Source organism: Echinops telfairi, unplaced genomic scaffold (genome assembly GCF_000313985.2).
Source record: "Echinops telfairi isolate 266 unplaced genomic scaffold, ASM31398v2 ScPeMD7_70;HRSCAF=299, whole genome shotgun sequence".
NCBI classification, from domain to species: Eukaryota; Metazoa; Chordata; class Mammalia; order Afrosoricida; family Tenrecidae; genus Echinops; species Echinops telfairi.
In genome coordinates this window covers 16,146,448-16,152,428 of record NW_022103968.1, presented here as the reverse complement: position 1 = coordinate 16,152,428, position 5,981 = coordinate 16,146,448, and positions in this window count along the sequence as shown.

The following is a 5,981-nucleotide window of genomic DNA, read 5'->3' as shown; positions in this document are numbered from 1 at the left end:
GGAAGAAGGAAGGAAGGAAGGAGGAAGGAGGGAAGGAAGAAGGAAGGAGGGAGGAAGGGAGGGAGGGAAGGAGGGAGGAAGGAGGAAGGAAGGAAGGAAGGAAGAGAGATGGGTGAGTTGTGATTGTAAATTCATATACATTCTGAAGAAACAGTCCCCCTTTCTTTAAATAAATAAATACTGGCTGCTAAATTATTTTGTTGAGCTTGAAGTCCTGATAAAGTGGTACTTATGGAAGCTATAAACAATCAGGATAAACAGTTTTGCTCTTGCAGGTTTCTGTTTAAAAGCAGGGAAGACTATTTTCACAAAGCATCGTACATTCAGCCAGGAATAGGAGAGCTGGCTTCTTATGTCGTGGTCATGACAAATGTTAATTTTGGGGGAGCACCTTTGGCCACATCGTCTCCAGGCATGGTTCCACATGACCAATTCTTCCCTACGAAGAACTGCTCACGAACGAGTCAAGACTGGAAGTGTCAGTAGTGATTTCGCGAGGAGGCTTGGGAATGGAAACAAGCTCCTAGTTTCACGGGAGCTTTTGCTGGAGAGAAAACGTCCCCTCAGACTATCAGGGAGATACATTGGGGAATCCTTTAGAATGAGCTCCTGGCTAAGCAAGCCAGTCAGGGGGCATCGGGGCGAAGCAAAGAAAGGCAGCCGAAGAAAACAAAAAAGCCCCGACACACAGAACCCTGCGGCCAGTGGAAAGGGTTTCGGAGGAAATGTACTGTGGGCTTTGAGCTGTTTTGTGAGCCAGTTGATATGGTTCGTTTCATCCAGAGGCAGCTCTGGATTTTAAGGAACCCATCCTATTGCCAAGAGAAAGCGGCTCAGGGATGCTCAGGGGGAGCAGGACTTGTACTTCCTTTGTCCGCCGTTAGACCCAGTCCCGACCCCTCCTCTCCTTTTCCAAGCCGGTTGGTATCATGCTGAGGCTTGTAGACAAGGGCGAAAGAGGCCTAAAACCAACAGAAGCTTAGAAACAGACGCTCTGGCACCTGGGGCAGGGTTCTGTGGGGGATGTATTTAGAAATAAAACCCAACTCTCTCTCATGCCTTCCGGAGCACTTAGGAGGTGCTACTCTCAGGCCATGGGAAGGAGGCACAGTTTGGATCGACTATTGTAGTTTCAACAGACTGCGAAGCTGGCGAAATGGTTTTGTTCTCTTTCGTCTGTCCCTTGCTTCCCTTTCCCCTCCAGTTCACCGACTTCCCAAAGAAAGCCTGCCCGGAAGACGCTGTCCGCTCCCAGGGCACAGAGACAAAGTAGGGGGAAAGTTTGTCGTTGTCTTCCGGCATCCCAGCCCCGTGGGCATCCTCAGAGTGCACTGGGGTATGGCCCCTTGTAAATGCAGTCTCCGCCCAAAGGTTCGGTCCACAAACTCCTTTAAGGTCTTCAGCAGAAACAACAACAACAAACAAAAGCAAACCGGTCTGATCACCGAAGCCATTTCAGGGCCTGAAACCAGAAAGGAATCAAAACACACCGTGCTCTCCCCCGGGGGTTCACCGATTAATTGGTTCTCAGCAAGAGCCAGGCCCCTTCTGGTCTGCTGGGGACTGGGAGCCCCTCTCTGGTTGCCAGCCCAGGCAAGGCCACACCGCACACAGGACCCAGGAAGGAACCCGTGACAGGCAGGCAAACCAGAGGGCGGCTCAGGAAGAACTTGTTTGGGGCTGGATTCTAGCTGGTAGAAAGAACCAGAAGACGTCCCAATCCTCCATGTCCTTGCACACGGGAATGGGGGCAGCCCAGCACATTCTCGACAGCCAGTTCCTATGTTTAGGTCCCATGGGATCCACATCCCCGTTGAGGGCTGAGGGGATTCTGAGAATTAATTTCTGGCCCAAGGATGCCGGTCGGGAGAACACGAACTGGGCTCAGAGTCCCAAAGTTTGGGACTCGTCTTACCAGCCTCGCCAGGACCTGGGTGTGTAGCTCTGTCCCAAGCTGAGCTCTCTCATGCTGCGACCCCGCAGCTAAACCAGGTTGGAGGATGTCAGACCCCAGGTAGTGGGGCAGCGCCAGGTTTGCCAGAAGGCTAGCTAGGCCCTCGGAGCCTGGTGCTCTGCTGCCACCTTCTGTCCCAGACGCGGTGGCAGGAGGCGGCTAAGCTCAGGGCTGTCCGGAAACCACCCGCCAATCCCTCGTTAGGCCTTTGAGCACAGAAACTGGGCTGCAACAGGCTTCTTGGAGGAACCAACCTGTTTCTTATTTCCGCAATCGGTTTGTTCACTTGTCTCCCTCCCCCATTCCTCTCCTTCTTTTCTCCTCCAATAATCTAGAGATGTCCATAGGTGGTGGTGGTGGGGTCTGGAAAACGAAGTTGAAGGCCAAGACAGGGTTTTTTTTGGCATGGAAATGTCAGCACCCTCTTGTCTAAATTATGGCCAAAGACAAATAGGATGGAGTGGAGGGAGGGAAACGTGCAGCAGAATCGCAGGGAAAGAGCTGAGACAGTAAGATCTATGGCCCTGTGGAGAGGAATTCCCCAGGGGCGAGCGGTCGGTGGAGATATTTAAAACTTGAGTGGACAAAACATTATCCTCTTCACCACAGGGAGTGATTCCGCAGCAGCCCCTGGGACCTGGCCCACGTGAGATCAGAGGTCCTGGCCCCAGCTCTTGGTTTTTTTTTAAATTTTCATGTTTTGGTGATGTTTCCATTGACTTCTCATTCTATAAAAAGTGTCTGGGTGCCTCTGAGGAATCCAACTGTACTCTGACATCGGGTGGCTGGAGGCTGGGGTGGCTTCAGCCTACTGTCAGCGTTCATATTGCCCTGGCACCTACTTTCCTTCAGCAAAATCAAAAAATAAGTAAAAAGCAAATGAGCATCATGAGTATGGCTTTTAGGCAGGGAGTGAGGGAGGACATTCGCCTTGAACCACCCGCCCAGATATGACCTGGCAAATAGCTGTGGGTTGGCCGGGTGGGCTTGGCAAAGCCTGGCCCCTTCGGAGTCTCCAAATTTGCTTGGTCTAAGCCATAAGTTGGGTCTGGAGGTGTGTGGGTGGATGGGTGGTGGTGGTGGTGGTGAGGGTGTGTGTGTGAGAGAGAGGATGTAATGTAGGTTGTGAACATTTTGGAAGGACAGTGTTGGTGGGAGGAATGGCTTATTTCTGCATCTCACCCCTGTTTCTTCTTCATGTGGATTTTCTGGTTCTCGGCTTGCAGGTCTGCCGACTGGGGAGACTCAGGGAGAGAAAGGGTGGCCTGTGGGCTCTTGTCCTCTGCATCCACAGCACTCCCGGCCAAGGCTGCTTTATATTTACTTTTCCAACCGATGGCTGATGCCGCTGCAGTTAGAAGCTGCAGGCCGACCTTCGACTGGTGGAGACCCCCATGCACAACGGAAACGACACTCTACCTGGTCCCGAGCCATCCCCATAATCAGACCATGGAGAACCACAGAATTTCCTCATTGGCTCATTCAGGACCGTCAAGCCTTTCTTCCTGGTTTGTCTTAATCTGGAATCTCGGCTGCCACCTGTTCAGCACCGTAGCAATAAGCAAGCCTTCATGGAATGCCGCCTGCCCGGAGGCCCACTGGTTCTTGCATGGAAGGCAAGAATGCTCTGGTGGAACCGCCAAGTCCCCTGCAAAGTATTGTTATGTTGTTGTTGCTAGGTGCCATGGAGTCGGCTCTGACCCACAGTGACCCTGTGCATAACAGAAGGAAACACTGCCCGGTCCTGCACCAGCCTCACAGTCATTCCTATGCCTGTGCCCACTGATGCAACCACCGTGTCCATCCATCTCGTCCAGGGCCAGCCTCTCTTTGCTGCCCCTGCACTTTACCAAGCATGATGCCCTCCTCTAGACACTGGTCTCTCCCAACACCATGTCCAAGGCATGTAAGGCGAAGTCTTGCCATCCTTGCTTCTTCCAAGACAGACCAGTTTGTCCTTTGAGCAGTCCGTGGTACTTTCAAAATTCTTCTCCAGCATCAGTGCATCTGGTTCCTATTAATCAAGAAGCTTGGAGCCAGGAGCAGGTATGTCGAAGATGAAGGCAACAGAGACAGGTAAGGACACCATTCATGGGGATGAATCCCTCAGCGTCTTCCAGCTGTCCTCAGGAGGAAGTTTCTAACCCCATTCTCTGCAAAGCAGTGCATGATCTGGCCTCTGTCTGTCTCTCTGATCTCATCTCGGCCCTGCCTGCAGGCTGACATTCCGGCCAGGCTGAGCCTACTCTCATTTCCTCAACGAACGCTGTTCTTTCTCCTTGGGGAACCTTCCTGGGAGCTCAGCCCCAAGCACACATCTTCTGCTGGCCCCTTTCACCTAGTGAATGCTCCCACTCCTTGTTGAGTTCCCAGCTGAAGGTCACTTGATCAGAGAAGCCTTCCCAGGCTCTTGGCCTGGGTTCTCCTGACCCTCGTTCCCTCCCCATCGGAGTCCATGACATCGGACAATGAATGAACTCAAGTTTGCTGGCCTGCAGTTCCTCTTCCCCAGCAGACTGTTCCCTGGGAGCAGTCCCTGCCGCTGCCTTGCTTGCCTCTGAAGCCCAGAGCTCCCCACAGGTCTTGTTCACGGTGCATCTGTTGAGTGATTGAATGAAAGACTGAATGAATGAAGTGCTAGAATACTGGCAGGCATAGCTGCGATTGGGCTGTAGCGGAAGGGATATCATTTCCACCTGGCAGGGCTTTCTAACCTAAGTGATATTTGAGTGGCGTCATCAGCACAAAGTTTTGCCCTGTTGAGAGGGGACTGGGGGTAGTTTCTGTAAGTGCCCCTTCAGCCAGTGTAGAGATGGAGCTATGTTTTAATAAAAAAACACTGTCACTGCATGCAGTCAGAAGTCAATACTGGAATGTAAACCCACTAAAAAGTACTGTCCATGTCCATCCAGGGAGGGCCACTAGCAGTGCTGTTCCCGTCCAGGTTTGGGCACCCAAGTCCTCCAGAAATTAGATTAGTTAAAGAATGTCTGATTCCACCCTAAAAGGTAGAGCTATATTGTCCCTGGGAGGGTCTGGCTCATTCTTTTTCTTAACGAAAGGGTCTTGGGAGAATCTGAGGACTTTCATAAGCCATTGCTTACTTCCTAGGAGTGATTTTAGAGAATTGGGAGAAATTTCCATTGTTTCAATAAAGGAAGTTTGGATACAATTACCCCCCTCTGGAAGGAGAAGTGTGGTGAGGGGAGACCTCTCTCAGTTGGTCACAAAGTGATCATTTATTATTTCAAGATAAAAAAAAACAAACCCATACAAGACATCTTAAAAGAATGAGAAAATATGGATTGTGGAAATACATTTGTGCCCCATCAAACCTAAGTTCAGATAGCGTTACTTTTAATCATCGCTCTCTTTCTGTCATACGCTAGCGTATGCAGCACATGCACATGCACAGGTCTCAGGGTTGTCTGCGTGCTAACGCAGCCAGGGTGAAATGGACGGCAGAGCGAACATAGCGTGCAGTGCCTGACGTTGGGCTGTTCATGCACCGTTTCGTTCGGTCTTCGTGGTATCGATGTGCTCATTTGCCAAAGGAGCAGAAAGCCGGAGCATTTGAGGATCTTGCTCAACGCCAGCAAAACGAGTGAGTATCAGAGCTGCGATCTGAGCCCAGACAGCCTGGATTTGAGCTAAGCCTGCCTGCCAGCTTCTCCACCAGATTGCTCTGGCCGGGAAATCTAAGAATAGAAGATGTGGAATCAGAATTACTGGCTCTGTCCCTCTGAACTATTGTCGTTGTTGGCAGCCACCATCGAGTCTGCTCTGCCCATAGCCGCCCTATGCACAGCAGAGTGAAGCACTGCCCAGTCCTGTGGCATCCTCACAATTGTGCCTCTGCCGGAGCCCATTGGTCAGTCCGTCTCCTGAGGGCCTTCATCTCTGTCAATGCCCCTGCACTTCAATGTAAGCATCATGTCCTTCTCCGTGGTCATCTTTGCATGTCACCCAAAGCATGTAAGACCAAGTCTCGCCATCCTGGCCTCTAAGCAGCACTCTGGACGTACTT